This window comes from Chlamydotis macqueenii, chromosome 1 (assembly GCF_036417535.1).
Source record: "Chlamydotis macqueenii isolate bChlMac1 chromosome 1, bChlMac1.mat, whole genome shotgun sequence".
NCBI lineage: Eukaryota > Metazoa > Chordata > Aves > Otidiformes > Otididae > Chlamydotis > Chlamydotis macqueenii.
In genome coordinates, this window is record NC_141556.1 from 42,845,911 (window position 1) to 42,864,523 (window position 18,613).

Below are 18,613 nucleotides of genomic sequence, written 5' to 3' on the forward strand. Positions count from 1 at the left end.
CTTGCTGTTTCTCCCAGTCAATCTCAGCATCAGTGATGGTCAGAAAATAGATGCTCTTTCTCTTGCATATGTTTATGTGGTGGGGGGGACATGACTTTTCTTTCCTTTTTGGCAGGCAAAAAAAGAAACTAAAAACACTTGGGGAAAAAAAATAAATTTACAGGGAAAGTACGCACCTACAAGCGCACACCATACCTATGAAGAGTATTGTGGTTTTTAACTGGCTGGATAAAAGGGTCACAGGATTACTACAGGGTGAAGCCAAGAAGGTGGCAAAATTCAAAGCAGTTTTGAATTTATATGGTCATGAGAATTGTAATACTAAATTCTTGCAAGATTTTTGGGGGAAGAAGAAAAATTGATTTTGCACCTGTAGGGCAAAATCAATGGATAAGTGGGTAGGATATTCTTTCACAGAATGCATTATGCTCCAGAGAACAACTGCAAGAGGTCATGCACATTTTTTTAAATAATTGATGCTGTCATTTGTCAGAAAGAGGATACACGATTAGGTACACCATAAATTTAGTTTCATTCAGAAAGTCCTCTGGTCCTGGTTTGGTCAAGTAATACAGAAAAAAAATTTTGACAAATTAGCTCAAAAAAACCCAACAGGATATTTCTGACCATCTTTACATGTGAATAAATCATGATAGACATTTAAGAAACCCTAGTGTAAAGGTAGGGAAGAGCTGTGATCCATGTCTAGTAAGGATAGTTATTTTCTGAGTTACATGAGAATCATGAGCCTGAAACAGTCCAGGGGTGTGGTTTCATGATAGCATAAAGCCACATTTTTGCTGGATGTGATGATCTTACGCTCCCTTTTTTGTTCCAGCACTAAAAGTTAACTGAGTATTTTTCAGGCAGTTCAGCCTTATTGCTGCCACACAAGGAGCAGTGCAGTGATGTGCACTTGCGAAGTAGGGCACGGTCTCTTCTCTGCTGGTAGCAGCAAAGCCTCTAAGCAGCTCCTGAAACCACTCCAGAACTTTGAGCCTTCATAGAAGATGGAGAGGGGCAGTGGGTGCTGACACTAGCATTTACATTCTGTGTACCAAATACTGCTCACTAATAGCAAGTGTGCTTAGCATTGTAACGAAGAATGAACTTCAGTCACTTTTCTATAATTGGACTACTCAAATTAGTAAAATTCAGTTCCCAAACTCGATTCCCAAGTGTGGTGGTTGGCCTTGGCTGGCTGACAGGTCCTCATCCAGGCTTCTCAGTAGGACAGGGGGAGAAAATAAGATGGAAAAGCTTGTAGGTCAAGATAAAGACCGGGAGTTTGCTTACCAATTACTGTCACAGGCAAAACAGACTTGGCTTGGGGAAGATTAATTTATTGCCAATTAAAAATAGATTTAGATAGTGAGAAAGATGAAAACTATAACACCTTTTTCCCTTGTTTCCAGGCTCAACTTCACTTCCAGCTCTTCTGCCTCCCCTTGTTGAGCAGTGCAGGCAGGTGGGGAATGAGGGTTGTGGTCAGTTCATAACGCTTCGTCTCCACTGACTCCTTCCTCCTCACACTTTTCCCTTTCTCCAGCATAGTCTCCATGGGCTGCAGCTCCTTCAGGGCATGTCCACTTGCAGTGGCATGGGGTCTTCCACAGGCTGCAGGGGACACCCTGCTTCACCATTGCCTTCTCAGTGGGCTGCTGGAGAACCTGCTCTGGCCCCTGGAGCACCTTCTCCCCCTCCATCTTCTCTCACCTTGGCGCTTACAGGGCTGTTTCTCACTTTTCCCCCGCCTCACTCTTCACTGCCGGGCAATCTTTTTGCCCTTTCTTACCTACAGTTTCCCAGAGGCGTCACCACCTTGGCTGCGGGGTTCAGCCGTGCCCTGTGGGGGTCAGTTGGAGCTGCTTGGAACCGGCTGTGTCTGGCACAGGGCAGCCCCGCTATCTTCTCTCAGAGGCCCGTGTTGCCCTTGCTGCCAGTGCCCGAGCACCTGTGCCCCGCACACCACATTGCCTCTCAAACAGTTTAGGCAGCCAGTGAAAGCAAAGGTCATTTTCTCAGGATGGCCTTGAAAACATGAGGGTTTTTTTCCCCTAACCTGCTCTCACAGACACCTGTTTTGCAGTAGTATAACAATACTGCTTGCACAGGACCTCTTCTTTCTAAATGCCTCTGTAAGTATAAACAGTAAATCCCGTTGTGTATTTTAAGGAAATAATTTTTTTTTTCCAGTGAGGCTGTGCTTATGGTAGATAAAAAATTATTTTCTCTATTATGATTTTGTATATATGCAGTACTGATATTAGGTATGGCTGAAAATTTGTGCTAGAAATGCAAACTAGTAGTTTACTTATTTTTGCCACAGTACAATTTGTGGCCCATCTGTCATGCAACACAGCAAGTTCATTGTGCAGATCATGTTGTGGCAGAATTTTGCCTTTAAGATTTAATATATGACATTTGAAAAAAAAATATTTTCCTTCCTCTAAAATATTCAGAAGCATTTGCCTTACGTATTACATTTAATCCAAAATTTGTATGCCCAAGATGTGTAAAACATAGAAGAGAGAGAAATGGGTGGCAGAGGATAGGCAGCCCCGGGCTCTGGGGACGGCCAGGTCTCCATTTTGAGTCAGGCAGATCTGCCCTATCCCTTCCAGTGTCCACCTCACCTTCTGCAGCTGCCTGTTCTCCGAACCATTGGTTAGGACACTGTGCTGAGATAAACTCATCCTCTGCTGTTCTCCCACTATTTCTTTGGTAAACTGGGTGGATACCAGTTCCTGCTTTATTATTTATTCTGTCTCTCAGTGTCAGAAAGGTGGTGGCCCAACCAGAGTCATACATTGTCCTTTACAGCATGACAAACTGATGGAACTGTTTGCACAAACAATGGATTTATTTTGTTCTCACATTAAAAAAAAGATGCGATATGAAGCCTTGTATATTTTAAAAACACAAATTCTTATCTGTGTCTGACAGATCACATCACTATGAGAGGTCCAAAATTTGTGGTTCTCTGTAAAATTTAATTATCTGGCACTTTCCAACAGCAGCTTGTCTACTACTGACATGTAGAATTTCATTTTGTTCCAGCATCTTTTGTGTGTATGTCTCCTTGATATTGATAACAGTGGCTTGTGGTAATGCTTATCTCCTTTTGATTCTGAAAATGTAATAAAGAAGGAAAATACAAAGTAACAGCTACATGTATTAGTTAGGCAGACATCCATCAAGTCTTTGCATCAGACTTAGCTTTTCAGATATCTCAAGAAACAGAGATCATAAAAGCAGCTTTAGCATTGCAAACATGCCCGCAAAACCAAATAAATCATTGTCCAAACAAGGAATGAACCAAGACAAATCTCGCTTGTTCACTCGTGAGTTTCTTTGTTTCCTTTTCTAGATAGTTTTCTGAACAAATTGTTAATTACTAATTGCCATGGTTATTTCTCTCCATGGCTACCATAATTGAACTCAAAGATATGTGAGACTTGGGTCCATTCCCCAAACTCTAGGGGATGTGATAGGGATAGGAAGTGAATGCAAAGAGGGAAAATAGTCTTAATAATCACGTAATCATCTTAAACACGTAAGAGTGGTCAGCTGGACAAAAATGTGGAATTGCAAACATGGCAGAACTCGATTTGTAAAAGAAATCTATCATTAAAGAACTAGGGATATAAATACAAGCAACTGTAGACATAACTCTTGCTTTGTGGTATCCAATTCAAATGATTGAAAATACTGGATATTTGTATCTAGAACATGTTTATTTAAATGAATTTGGTCTGTACTTGTGGATAGTGAAATGGACAATAAGTACAGTCTGGTGTACTTACATGTACATATTTGGAGTATTTGGGGTAAGACGAAATGTATCATAGAAAATTAGGAAATTTAGATGGTTTTTAATGTTCCAATATATGCAGTTTTATTTGTGCAATGTTTGTTTACAATACACAAATATATATATTTTTAACATACATTTCTTGATTGTGCAGTGCTTTATGGGCACAATAATCCTGTTATAGGGCTTTGACTTTGTAACTCTTGGTCTGAGCAGCTAGATTTAGTGCAGACTGAAGACTGTGTGGAGAAACCCATATGTTTCATTGTCAGCGTATCTGGTTTGATGAGAAGAACAGTGGCAATCTGCTTTATGTTGTGACAAAACTGAAATTATTTTTGGCTTTCTGGTCGGCTGTCAATAGGCTTTGATAGAAGCAGTAAACAAGTTTAAGCTATGCTGTATGCCACAGAAGAGTCTGCAGTGTGGCCTGCTGCACAGGAGAATCAGAGATAGAAACCAGCATTTCCTGAGCACATCATATGGTTGTTTAAAAGCTCGTATGAAAGAAAAAGCAAGGTGGGGACAGCTGTGTGAAAACCATATCACTGATGGCTGGAGCACAGGTGAGGAGTATGTATACCCACTGATCAGGGATGACATATTTTCCCTAGGCAGAGCAAGCTCATATTGAGTAGCTAAGGCTGTTCATATTTCAGTTCACTGACCAGGTCCTGCTTGTGTGGTGGCTTCCGAGTCGGTTATTATGGTATTGTCAATGGGGAACCTCCTGACCAAAGCACACGAGGCTCTGCAGCTAGAAGTAAAATAAAAAGCTCTGGAACAACTAACTATTACTCACATAGCCCAGACAGTGTCCAAGAGAGGACAAGTGTTACACATCGCCCAGTGCTTTTTTATGTATGTGTATAAGACCGGATGGACAGGAGGATCAATTATGGCGAGTGTCAGCACAGCCAGCAGGTGGGACAATCAAGGACATCTGGTATATTGGCTTTTGTAAATAAAGTTTAAAGTGTGCTGGAATAGTACTAAAAAAGTTACAGAGGGAGCAGGTGGAGACAGGAGAGAGAGCTTCCATCTTGTCATGCTGTTCCATCTCCGTGTTAGGAACAGATGGCTGCAGTGAAATAGGGTTCCTTTCCATTCTGTAGCCCTGAATGCCATTAAAAAAAAAAAAAAGTAGTTTTTGTGGAGAAATTACCCACATAGAGGTAGAGAATGCAGCTCTACTTTTCTGGGAAAGAAGAGATACATGACAGCACATGGACATCCTTAGAATATGTAATTCATTTTGGTAGGGAAGATGCAAGTTAGCTTTACTGTATTTTGTGAAAGACAGCTGTTATTTCTTTTATTTAACAGCAGAAGTCTAACCTGCATCAGTTAGAATTTCCTTGTACAGCAGCAAATAATGACAGTTAAATAAGATTGGCAAGTTGTTTCAGCACAAACTAGTTATATGTGAAGGGTGTTGGCTGCAAAATTTAATTCCACTGCTGCAAAACTATATGTAATTCATATACGAGGGTAGTCCTGACATATTTGTAAGCTCAAAGTCATTTTGTAAGTAAAACATTGTTTACAGCATGGTAATGTACAGATTGAAAAAAAAAAAAATCTTCTCAGTCTCTCTACTGCTGTGTGTTCTGCTGCTACTTTTTCCACTAGCAATCAAATGATTATTTCTAGATTAATACATTGCTTGTATGTGCTGCTGAAAGAGAGAGATTCAGATCATGCTACAGTGAACAGTTTTAAAATGTGCATTTTATTGTTGTTTGTAAACAGCATGGAAGGCAACCAACCTTGCAAGTCTCTGTCCTGTGTTCTTGTGTGGGGAATGTTACATAAGAAATGTGAGAAACACCAATTCATGCATGCCGGTGTGTGTGTATAACGCAGGCTCATCCTTATGGCTGCTCAGGCATGTTTGTAGTTGAGCAGCACGAGGAAGTTGGATAGATAGATAATGCTAACCTGCCAGTTCTTCACTTAGTTTGATGTCTGTTTGTCAGCTGTTTCCATTACAGATCAATACATTCTTCGTAAATAGGAAGGACATTGAAGACATTATTTTGAGTTGGATAATTTTTACATTAACTTTCCTATTGTCCTACTCTTTTGCGTATCTGTATAAGACTTCACTTACTCTTGTGTACTAGCAACCTGCAATTTGACGACATCATTTGAAAACCTGTTTTCATGTCGTTTTGGCAACAATGACATAGCATGGTATCAATCCAGCTTTTGAAAAAAAAAACAGAAATGTTGAGATCAAAAGTTAACAGTGGCACGGTAACTGTGACACTGTAAATGAACTGGTTTGAATAAAATGAAAGCGGATTCAAACTCTTCTTCCATGGAAAAGTTGAAAAAGTGAAATGTTCAAGCATATAGGCGTTTAAGCGTTAAGGCCACTTCTCAAAGGATTATTTCCTTCTAGTTGAGTGCTGGCAGCAGAACTCAGCAGCCCTTCCTGGCCTTTAATACCACATTTTGAGAGATACAGGTGCCTGCTGGGGGATCGTCTACATAACTTGTGTCTAAGGGTATTCTTTTGAATCTGTAAATTCCCTGATCAGGTATTTCTTGGATTACAGACTCTTTAGAGGCACGAAGGGTGTTTTACTCATATGTAAGTAATTTCCAGTGAAACCCAGGCGTTCCTTTCTCTTCTCAAATACAGGCTAGCAGTGGCTGAATTGCGTCTCATGTAGGCATCACAGCCAGCCCTGGTCTACCCTGAGGTTTACGGATGTGGATATATGTCTACAAATTAGTAGCATTAAAAGCATCCAAACTAAGTTTTCTCAATCAAATTCAAGTGTTGTATACAGATCTTGTGGAAGGATTACACTTTGAAATACACATTGTATCCCACCTGAGAATTGTTGAGCCAACTTTTGCGTATTTGGTTATGTTGATTTTAGTGCAACAATCTGTGGATTAAGATGCTAACCAAACATACTAGTCTCTGTCAGCAACTAATGAACTCAGTGCTTGGCCAGGACTGGAGATAAATCTGAATCTAGTTAAAATTACAACATGATGTTCATTAGCTTCAGCAAGGGTAATTTCTGAGATAAAGTGTGGCGATCACCTAACGTCTTAAATAAGCGGTTGGACTAAGCAGGTGGTGAGCAGAGATCAATGACTTTCCATTAATAAACAGGTAATTTCTCAGTAGGAAATTGCTCACATTCCCAAAAAGAGTCACATAACCAATTTCTTATAGTTTAGAGCTGTAAGACATCTGCTGGTCAAGTATATGTGCTCTACAAACATGAAGAGGCAGAAAACCTTTCAGACATGTTGAAAGGTGATCTTATTTATTCTGATATACCTCGAGGCTTCATTATGCTCGATACTGCATGCACATAAGGTCTCAGCTTTACACTGAACTTCACCGCTAACGTATTTGTATGATGAATGTTTCCCAGTACTGCAGGGAAACTGTACAGTTCTAAAATACTACCCTTACATATGATATTAAGACTGCAGAAGATTGGCTTCTTCATATACTTGTGTCTTCTTACATAGGATTTTGTGGGAAGAAGGTGTAATGGATAAGGATGCAGATACAGATACATTGCTCAGTCTTATTACTTAAATCTTGTATAAAGCCCTTGATATAATTTGAGGGAAAAAAAATCCGTTATCTTTGCTTTTCATTTAGCCATATTGTGGCCTATTGCACATTGAAAGCAGAAGTGTCAATGTTGGGAGTTGTTTTCCCAACATTTCCGATTTAGTTGTTTAAAGTTTTACGTGCTGTGATTTTTTTGTTATGTATCTCAAGCTTAATTCTGCAGTTCCTGAAGTTGTTCTTCCACTAATGTGTAACATAACAGTGGAATGAAGTGAGATGACTTGTGTTTTGACCCATCTGATGGTATCTTCCCTGAGAACTTCATGTCCAACCTGTTCATTTGACTTAATCTGTCTTTGGTGTACCACAATGCATTGGTATTGAAAACTGGTCGGTGTTTCAGGAGCTGACCGATGAGCCCATCAGTTGTCCTTACTGATGGGTAGGAAAAACTATCTGAAGAGCAAGGTGGAGAACTGGAGGTGATTATACTTTCTGACATCCAGTTTTTCTATCAGTCATCATAAGTATGTGAAATTGGATAAGACTTCCTGAATTTTTAAACATGAATGGTTGTTTATGTCTGGAAACATTCTTGTCTTGACTTGATACTATCTTGCACCTGCCCAACATGGTCATTTACAGAAGACAGCAAAAACAATCTGACATAATGGGTTGTGAATGAGGAGTAAGAAAAAACAGATAATGGTAATAGGTAAGTAATAGATCATTATTCTTTCCTGAGGTTTTTACAAATATGTACAATAGATATTGATGGATCTAGACAGTACCTCTACGTGTTGACACTTCTTTCTGTCAACCAAGTTCTAGTCTGCCTCACATGTAGTTACTAATGAAGGAAAAAGAATATAATTATGAACTGCTGTGGGAGTGCTTTTAATATTGAAAAGGAAACAATTTTTTTGTAGAATCATAGAATGGTTTGGGATGGAAGGAACCTTCAAAGGTCATCTAGTTCACCCCCCCTGCAAGGAGCAGGGACATTGCCAACCAGATCAGGTTGCTCAGAGCCCCGTCCAACCTGGCCTTGAATGTTTCCAGGGATGGGGCATCCACCACCTCTCTGGGCAACCTGTTCCAGTGTTCCACTGCCGTCATTGTAAAAAAATTTAACCATGTTAAGGTGACAGTATACTTCTTTTTCTCTCATGATGTAAGACTTACTGGGTTTTTTTGTGGTGGGTTTTGTTTTTTTTTTTGTTTTAGTGTTTTGGTGTTTTGTTTGTTGGGTTTTTTTTAACCAAACGATGGGGCACTTTCTTGTGGGGAGGACTTATGTTCAGTTTTAAAAATGTAAGAATGTTTAATGTGCATATATTAATTTGAATCATAGGGTAACCAACGGATTTGCATTAGAAAATGTCAAGGTTTTGTAATGTTTCTTTAAGTAAATTTTCTCCTTTAATGATCTACATAATAAAAGAATTTACATTTTTGGGATGCAGGACACAGCAGGAAATTTTCAAATTATTAATTTATAAATCCAGTATATATGGTATTTGCTATGCTACAACAGTGCTTAATTAAAACCACCTAAAATAGTTTCACTCTAGATGCAAATTTTGGAATAAATTGTATGGAAAGAGTCAGTTTCATAAGAGAATAAAACATGTCAGAGCACTGTCCCAGTAGGTTAGTTGGAGTAGTAAATTAAAACTCGTCATGCCATATGCTTTCTAATCATTCTTTGTAATTTACTTTCATGAATAACTTGGTCTTGTAGGTATGATTTTGGAGAAGAAATAGCAATATATTGCTAGCTTCAAGGTGAAAGATTGAGTATGCTGCATCTAACCCTTAAAGATTAATTTCTATCTATGCCTATTTTTGAAAGTATGCTTAAAATATTTTTTTTCCAGTAACTTCTTTGTTTGCTGATCTTGAAACTGTGGCTCTTGAGCACTTCAAAATTCAGGTGATTATACTGTAAACAGTCTGATTCTGTATTTACTGAGTTGCCCTGAACTCTTGCTTCCAGCTGATTCAATTTATATTCCATGTCAACATTAGCAGTGTATGTAGTGTAGCCTTGCTAAACACTACTTTTATTTGCCGATTACATTGTCTTTGTTGCTAAAGAAGCAGCAGAATGTCTGAGAAGAATGTCTTGTCCTTTGGCCATCCTTAGAAATCCAAGGCAAGGAGTAACAATAATTAAAGTTCTTTCTAAATTATTAATTTGTTCATTAAAATCATGTCTATCTCTGTGTGTATCTATATAGAATACTTCTATAGTTGCATTTTTTCCAGTGTTTACAGAGAAGGGGGCTATGTGTGCATAAATATACACAGAGATATTTCCATTTCTTCATGTACATGTGTGTATATATGTATGTAGAGGCATGTGGCAATCTTTAGCAGCCTGTTGATTATATAGGGATAAATTTGCTTTACAAGACTGCAGATATCGTTCCTGAGATTATATTAGAACTTTTCTATATTGCAACCACAGCCATAATGTATCTCACAGCCATATTTATAGAGTCAATAATACAGAAAACAAGTCGTTCCTAATTTTTGTGCTAGATTTCAAAACAAGTTCAGTAGCATGTGTGTCTACTTCAAATAAGTGTGAAATGAAAGTGCATGATTTTATAGGGGCTTGCTTTTCTCTTGGATAGACTTCACAACATTACATAGATAGTAGTAGGGTAGCAGATTGCTGGTGTTCAACATACATTGAATTTTAGACTGTGTAAACATTAAACTTAGCTTTTTAAAGTTTGAAGTGAAGAGGTGCCTACATCCAGTTTAGCTATTAAGCAGCCTCTCAATTTACATTTGACAAAAAAATAAACATGAAACATAAATCCAGTAATGTGTAGAAATCAAGATGTTCATAAAGTAAAAAATATTTCATCTAATTTTTTTCTTTTTTAACATTGTCATTTGGTTTGCCATGGAATGAGAATTGCTCACATGTTTATGAGCAGAAAGCTCAGTAATGTTGTCAGTGAGCGGGGAGCAAGAAAGAGACAATATTGTCTTGCATCTACTGAGAGTTCCAGCCTCTAAAAATATTCTACAGGGTTAACTTCTCGTAGTTGTTTTACAGGGGGCACTTTAGACCCCCACCCCCCGCTTAACAAAATCAACACAACTGCATGGGGCCGTTCGTGGTGCTTTGACAGAAGACTACAACCTACTATTAAATAAGAATAGCAGACAAAATATATGACAAGGTTTGTGGATACAGAAGTATTACAAAGTGTTAATTAATGCACAGATAACAACAGATCCCTAGTGGTATTGACTGTCAGTTGTACATCACTTGCTTTTAGAAGCATTTTTTCTTCATTTGTTCCTCTAGCAGATCATATTTCTTACTAGCAGTTCTTCTCATAGGAATGTATTTCTAATCTTAGTTTTCCCTCTTCATTTATATGAATAATATTATTTGATGATCTGAACTTAAAACTGAGTTTGTTTTTCTTCACTCTCCCTTCTGTGTGTTCTTTTCCTTTCACTTTAACTGATTGTAGTTAATTTTTAATTTGAGGTTCAAACACCTCTGTCTTTTTTAATGTCTGGCAGCTTTTGTTGCGAGTGCTATTAAAGATAAGACTGTGTTTGAAGAGAAAGCTTTTCAAATCCCATACACGCTTTTTACCTGCAGAGACAAAACTTGTCTGCCTTTTCTCTTTGTGTGGTAAAATCTTACTCACTTTCCTTACCTCTGAGTATTTGTGAAGTATCAAATACACTCCACATCAAGGAGATGTAAAAATGTACATGAATTACTTCAAGCTAGTGTTACAATTTTGCTTGCTGTTAGTACAATTGGAGTAGTCTTCTGATATAAGGAAAAAGGCTTGTGTTGGACTCATTAGTCCATGAAATGGATTTTTTAGAAATGCTATTAATATGGTTATGTTGGGAGTAATAAAGATCACATTGTTTGGGAGCAGCTTGAAAGAAGTTACAAAATGAAGCACAGAAAGATAGATGATTGTTTTTGATAAGACTGTTTGTTGAATGTATAAGAAACAAGATCTGAGGAGAAGATGAGGAGAGGCTTAAGGAGAGGTGAGTAAGAGTTGAGGAGAAGGGAAGAAGACTATGATTTCCAGGAAAGAACAAAGTTAGACTGTGGACAGTGGTTTTCACCTTGAAGATAAATAGTGCTGTTTATTTGTTGGTTTTGTTTTTTTTTTTTAAGAAGGAAGAATTTAAGTGAAGGGCAAGAATTAATAAATCTCCTGAGCCACAGCAGGAAGTTTCCTATTGATGAGGCTAAGCACTGAAGAATAGAGAAGCCAGTATATGGGTAGAGGATTTAGAGAAGTCAAAGTTGTTCTGGACTAGCCATAGTAAGTCTGAGCTGCTAAGTCATTTAGAGTAATGCTTTGGAAACAAAGTCAAACATGTGGAAGAGGGAGCTGTCTGTTTGTGAAGAAGAGATGAGACATTGACTCACAAATTATAGCTGAATCCACATAATATTCAGCAGAGATAAGATTGAAAGGTAGGAGAGTCCAGTACAATAAAGAAAAGAAACTATAAGCGGAAAGCTGGATGAGTGAAAAATAAACTACAGGACCACAGAGTCTGAAATAGATGTTAAGAAAAGGAGTGTAGACAGTAATATGAAATTACTGTAGACAGTAATATCTTGCTGTAGAGGTGTTAGGATGGTAAGATTTAAGACTTGGCTAAGAATTGATCAGTGTAGTAGAAAACACTGGAAAGGAAAGTGCAGGACACATTTTGTAAGGAGGCTGTATAACGCTGCTTAAAAATGTTTTAGAAAGGTAAGGGATGAAATTAGAGCTGTGAGATAAACAGTGTGGATAAACAGGCAGATGGAGTTTAATATCCTTTTGTTCAGAATGTGTATGGACCAGTAAGAAAAACTGGAGATTATTGATTACACTGGATGGAGTAGGAGCAATGGATAGAGTCAGATAGTGTAAGTATGGTAGTGTGATGAGCAACAAGTAGTAGAGCAAGAGGAAGATGCCTTTGTCAGTAAATTCAAAAAGAAATTAAAGAAAAGGCAAGGGAGAGAACAGATTACAAGAAGAGATGGTATGGTAATAGATCCTACTTTTCAGTGTTCAGCCATGAAAATAAAGTCTTGAAATATCAAACAATTATTGTGTGGTTCAAGATTCAGGCATGTAATATTCTGCTCAATGAACCAACCAACCAATGCAAATCACTCTGACTATATTTTAGCACAAGAGGAAGTTGAGGAACAATACAGATTTCACCAACTGCATCCAGTTGCCTTTGGACAGATGCAGCCAATTTACCAGCTGGCAAATAGTGATACTGAGTATTTAAGCAGCTGTGGATCCTCTTAACAGTCTTTTCACTACCTTCAGATGTTTCATTGCTTCTTGTGCATCTCCCATTTCCGCTGGTATATTACTTCCTTGTACATCTTCCTAGCCTTATTTTTTCATTCTGCTGCATTTATAATCTGTAGAGTAGTATTTCAAGTTCACTGGTACCTCCTATGATTATTTTATTCTTCTTTCAAATACTGAAGAGATTCAGAACTCTTGAAGCCTTTCATCATGAGATAGCCTTTAATCTCCAGGTAAGCTCTCCGGGTCCTCTGTGTTAAAGAATTTGAATGTGCTTTGCTTTAGTGGCCTGAACTGCTAATGACATGTCAAGACTAGCATATAAGATATTTCTATAGCTTGCATTTTGGACTTAGTCTTTTCTTTAATTACCAGCTCTGCTGTAAAAGTACAAATTCTACCATCTTATTTTAGATTCTAATGACCAGCTATTTCTGTTTTCTTTGCATCAACAGCAGTGTTTTCTGACTAACTCAAGTAGCAAAATCAACTCATAGTCAAAATCATCCATTTCTACAAATGGGCACAACATTCTGACAGCTAACACGGCAAAAGCTAGCAAAAACTGACTAGGTCATGTTTACAGCATAAGCTTAAACATCAATTACTGAAGATTTTAATACCTGAATTTATTTTACCTGCTAAGATAATATGCGTTCTGGAAAGGTTTGTCTTCAGAGAAACAAATGTTTTGAGCATGGAGAAAAGTAGCCTGTATGTCAAAGGCTGAACAGTTCAATTTGTCAAAAGATGTTTCCTTTAAAATATGCATATTTAATTTTTGAAAATACTGGTCCATAACTTACTGATAGAAGTTTTTGTTGTGAGTTAGTTCATCAGATTTCCCTTTAATAAATGCTGCTATATCTTTCGCTCTTGCAATTATTTCAACTCACATGTTCCTCCTCCTTGCAGAATAAACAAGTTTCTTCCATTAAGTTTGATCCTTTCTTGAATCTTGTCTATTAGAAGACTGCCCTGGTCACATTCTTTTCCCATTGAAAAGGTAAATGGCTAAGTAATTTTTATCTGCTTTGTGTTAAGGAAAGCTCAAGCTCAGAGTCTAAGCCTTTAAAATCGTATATACAGGTACTGCAAAGATTAAAACCCAGAGAAGTTAGATATAGCCTCTGACACAAGGATTTTGTTTAATGGAACCCTTATTTCTCTTGATTTATAAATAATCCTCTTGCTTATGTACCCTAAGACCATAGCAGCCTTTTTAAACAGCGGTTACACGTCTCTGTACAGATAACCACTCCTGCTTTTGGCCGTGTTACCTGAAACATGATTTAGAGGGCTATGTTGGTCTTGGTTTACTTTCATTAAATGTGCAAAGCTTCCTATCTTAAATTTTATGCTGCTGTCATCTCTCCATATTCCTATTCTGCTTAGTCTTCCTCACTCTGGCAAATTTTTTTTTATTACATTCTTTTTATTTGCAATTCATGTTCACAAAGTTTAATTAATTTTAGCCAATTTTTATATACTAATGTGAATGACAAATTAAAATGTTACATTACATTAGATGATTATAAACCAAACAGTGCTAAGGAAGAGGTTCTGTCAGCTGATAACTTTATGTCGTTTATGGGAAGCTAATTTGAACAGGAAGAATAGCAACATTTTTTAATTTTTTTTTTATTTTTAATACAATATTTTATTCAAGACACATAAATAAAATCAATAAATGTTAAGTTCTTCCTTCAATATGTTAACTACTCTTCAAGTTTTGTTGCTACTGTTACTGCACAAGTTTGATGGCAGTGTCAAACAATTTAGTGTGCATCACCAAGCACCTCCGTACAAGCTTGGTGCTAATATCTGTGATAATAACCCTATACATTACTGATACTAAGGGAGACTTGTACCTAGGATTAAAAGTGTGGTGTTGGGATTTAGTTTTTGGGTTTAGATTTGTTTGGGTTTTATTGGGTTGGGTTGGTTTGGTTTGGTTTTTCTTCACAAAACGTACGTCTGTCCTTTAAATAGCATTGTCTGTATTTAAACAGCTGTGATCTTCAGCTGAGTATCTTTTGTGCTGTTTATAATTACAATGCTGTGCAAAATGGCTGCTCTGTTTAATATAATTTGTGATATATGAGGGTAACTTTTAAAATAATTAGGCAGGTTTTTCAAAATCAGAATCCATTTAAATATTAGCCAACAATAGCAGTGACAGAAACATGGGCCTGTGACTAAGTCATATAAAGTAACAAATATATTTTTTAAATCAGTGAGTATTGGAGTAGTTGCATTAGTCTTTGCTAGTGTGACTGGATTTTGAATTGGAAATACTGCTTACTGGAAAAAAAGGGAAGTGTAAAATCTTGTCCTTTGCTTGTCATGAGTTATTTTCTTTGATGGCAGTTTTTGCCATGATTCTCAGATTTTATTTTTAGGCATATGCTTGATGTTTTAAAGGCAGTAAGCACAAGTGAAATTGGCTGCCTCTCTAACTCTATGGAAACATAATCAATAGCTGCCAAACTTGTTGGCTAATAGCTTTCTTGTATGTTTTTACTGAGGAAAACCAAAACCACCGAATGACTTTCCTTTCTCAGAAATATAAAATGTAAAAAAATTCCTATAAAACTTCTCCCTTACTCTGTTCCAAAAATTTCCTTCCCCTTTGTAGTACATCTCTATCTTTTCACTTGTCTCTACTCTCCTCTATGATTTAGTGTTATGTTTCTATTAACTTCTGAATTCCTGAGCTAAACTGTTTCTTCCTTCTCCTCCAAATAGCTTTCACTTGTTCCCTTGCACTTTGGCTTTTGGTACTTCTAATCGTAAAGAAATCTTCAGGCCCTGGAGAAGAGCTTCATAATTTGTCCTTTGAAATGCTCCTCGAGTTTGATTGAAGTAGTCTATCAAAATTACCCTTTTTGCTGCTTCCTTCTGGTGAAAGAATTGGAAGCTCAGCAAACTTGCTCATTATTCCCAGCCCAAGTTTGTCTGCACTGTGGTTGCAGTCAACTGCCCTAATATGTACAGCAGTTTAAAGGGTCAGTTCCATATAAAGTTAAATTTAATGTCAAAGACACACTTTTTCCCAGTGTCCTATGTTTTAAGTACTGGTATTCTGCTCTAGAGCCAAAAAAAACCCCAACATAGGCAGAATGCTATGGTTGAAGTCAAAGTCAAAGTGTTTGGAATTAGCAGTTTCCATTGAACTTTATTCGGGTTCTTTCAAGTATGTGATAATCGTGGAATTCTTGGAATTGATTTGGTAGAATAAAACCATGCAAACTTACCCTAAAAATAAGATCTGATGTGGAGCTTCTAGACATATTGAAAACAAAATTTTGAATTTTCTATTTGCTTGGAGTGTCACAAATATATATATAAACATTTTTTTAAAAAAAGTTTTGAGTAGCCATGATGAGAATATTCCTTTTGAAGCTCAAAGTAAATTGAATTTCCATTATCTCCATTTCAAAATATATATATTTTTTTTTTCAGTTTTGCCAGAAAATTCTGTGGTATTAGTATCCGTTCTAGGAACTTTTCTGGTAAGCTTTTGTGATTTGAAACTTTGACTCTGAAAGAGGAGAGCTGCATAGAAATATAGTGAGAATACATTGAGATTTCCCAGGAGGTGCTGAAGCAGTCCAGTCAAGTGGATTCCCCATTGTTTCTTTCTGCTTGTCTGCTTAGTGTCCACCCCATGACTTAGGCAAAACCGTGCTTTTCTTCTCCTGTCTCCCATCATCTAGTGGATCTTCCAGGTGGACACAGAATTCTGCCCGAGCTCCTCTCAGCTGGAATACCAGCTTTCATCTCTCAACTGGTTAACTACAGCTCACAGCAGCAGTTCAAGTGTATAGGAAAGAAAATCCCCCTGCAGGTTTTGAACAGTTCAAACTCTGTTTGTGATACATATTTGTTTTCCTGCTTTAAAAAAAAAAATGAGAATGACTTTTTATGAACTGCTTTAACCACTCAAACATATCCTCCAAAACATTCCTGTTCTGCATTGTGGATATGAAATTCTGATGCCATATTAATAATGTAGTGTGACAGATGGATTAACTAGGGGGAAAAATATTTATAGGGGCTTAACTAGGGGATACAGCATTTCTAAACTTCCAGCTGCTTGACTTTGCAGCTTTGACAAAACCATTGCTGAGAATTTGTTTAATCTTTGTATATGAGTCTGTAAACAATTGCGCATGTTGATTGAGCAACCTATATGTTAGACTAAGAGCTTCCTATTGCTTCTCTATAACATATAATCTCCTTAAGGTAACTAATAAATGACTGTAGTTGAATGAGTAGCTAACTTAAGTCCAGTAGTTCATTAGATGGACAAGTAAAAGAGTTACTGGAGCCTAGAGTAACATAGCTCATCAGCATAAACATTACAAATCAAAGCATGTTACCAGTGTCTGACAGAAGTGCTGTATCTGCATTAAACAAATTGATGAACAGTTAGAGAATGCTGTAGTGCTGTCTCCAAGTCTACCCCCAACAGCTTTCCTTAAGCAACTTTTTCCTTGAGTTGGAGCAGACACAGAGTGTAGGAAAGAATACAGAAAGATTATTCGACTCTCTTTATTTGTATAAAATATTTTCCTTCTTTGTGCCTCGTTTTACTAGCAGCTATTCCACATTGACATAAATGGAGTAATATTTTCTACCAATAACTTTACAAATTGCTTTAGAATGCCACACTTCACTGTGTAGTGACACTTGCACTCTGAGCTGCTGCAAAACCTCATTTTGTGAAACAAAACCCATGTCACTTTACTGAATACTGCATTCATAGCACATATAGAATCTGACAGTTCAAAACTAAAACAAATTATTTGGAAGGTGAACTCTCTTCTTCATTGACCTTGATATTAATAATGTTTGTGCCCTGGAATGTAAATGAAACACGTTACCAAGGTCTTTCTCCATCAAAACAAATTAACAGCTTTTTAATTTACCTATCTATGAACTCTGGTTATTTTCAAACATCTAATTTCAATCTACCTAAATCAATTTAACCAGGGACAAGGCTGGGATGTGACTCATTTGCTTCATGCCAGTGGGTAGCATTATGCTGCTAAAGGAAGAATTTCTGACAAATTTATGTGCCTGAGAACCTTCTTGGCTATTTCCAGTTGACAAAATTTCCACAGCAGCTAATGTCCAAGCATGAGATCCGGTGTGTGAAAAAGATCCCGTCTGAGGGAGATGTACACATTACTCATGCTCAAAGCTATTGGGACGATTCCTTCCCATAATTCTTCCTTCAACCCCAGGAGATTCTTTATTTCTCACGTAGCTCTACTTTGTAACAGCAAGAGGAAACCAAATTATGAAACTGTAGAAATAAAAGATAGCAATATAAAGAACTGTTCCTTCATTGCCAACAGATTAAGAAACGCAATTACATGAAGTCAGTACAAACTATGATATACGTTGTCACTGCTTGGCTCTACAGAGAGCAAGTTGAAAGGGATTCAGTAATTCTGAGCTGGAAGGCGGTCAGCACTTCTTGTAGAGAGCTTTCAGACTTTCAATTAGGAAAATTATTCTTGTCTTTACCTTGTTCTGTCTCTTCTTTCATGGCAGTGAGCTGGAATCCTGGTGTGAAAAAACATTACAATTTTTATGTTTGGCATTCTAAGTCAAGCTTTCCTTACATACACTACAGTATATAGATAACAGCAAAATGTTAGCTAGGGCTGAAATATAACTACACTATGAGGTTCAAAAATGCGTAGCTAAAAATTGCTTCTTTTTTTTTGTAATCCAGTGTTGCCAAAATCAGAAGTTATGTGTTACAAAATCAGAGTTCGTAACTGTGTGCTCAAGTGAAGGGTTTCTTCTTATGTCCACTAGTTTTTCAATAAAACGTGCATCACTTTTTACAAGCTTGGAAATGGAAATCAGTATAGTCTTATCTGAAAGGATAGGCTA

At 37.2% G+C, this 18,613-nt stretch overlaps 1 protein-coding gene across 4 annotated transcripts in view; it reads left to right on the forward strand.

Annotated features, from left to right (window-relative positions):
* SYT1 (synaptotagmin 1) overlaps positions 1–18,613 on the forward strand; it is a 361,419-nt gene that overhangs the window by 89,391 nt on the left and 253,415 nt on the right. The window contains exon 1 of one of the 4 annotated variants that reach the window (XM_086749750.1): positions 12,915–12,933. The exons of the other annotated variants lie outside the window; for them this stretch is intronic. The gene's annotated coding sequence lies outside the window, so the exon portion shown is untranslated. Of the gene's footprint in view, positions 1–12,914; positions 12,934–18,613 lie in introns of those variants that run through there. 4 annotated transcript variants of the gene reach the window in all.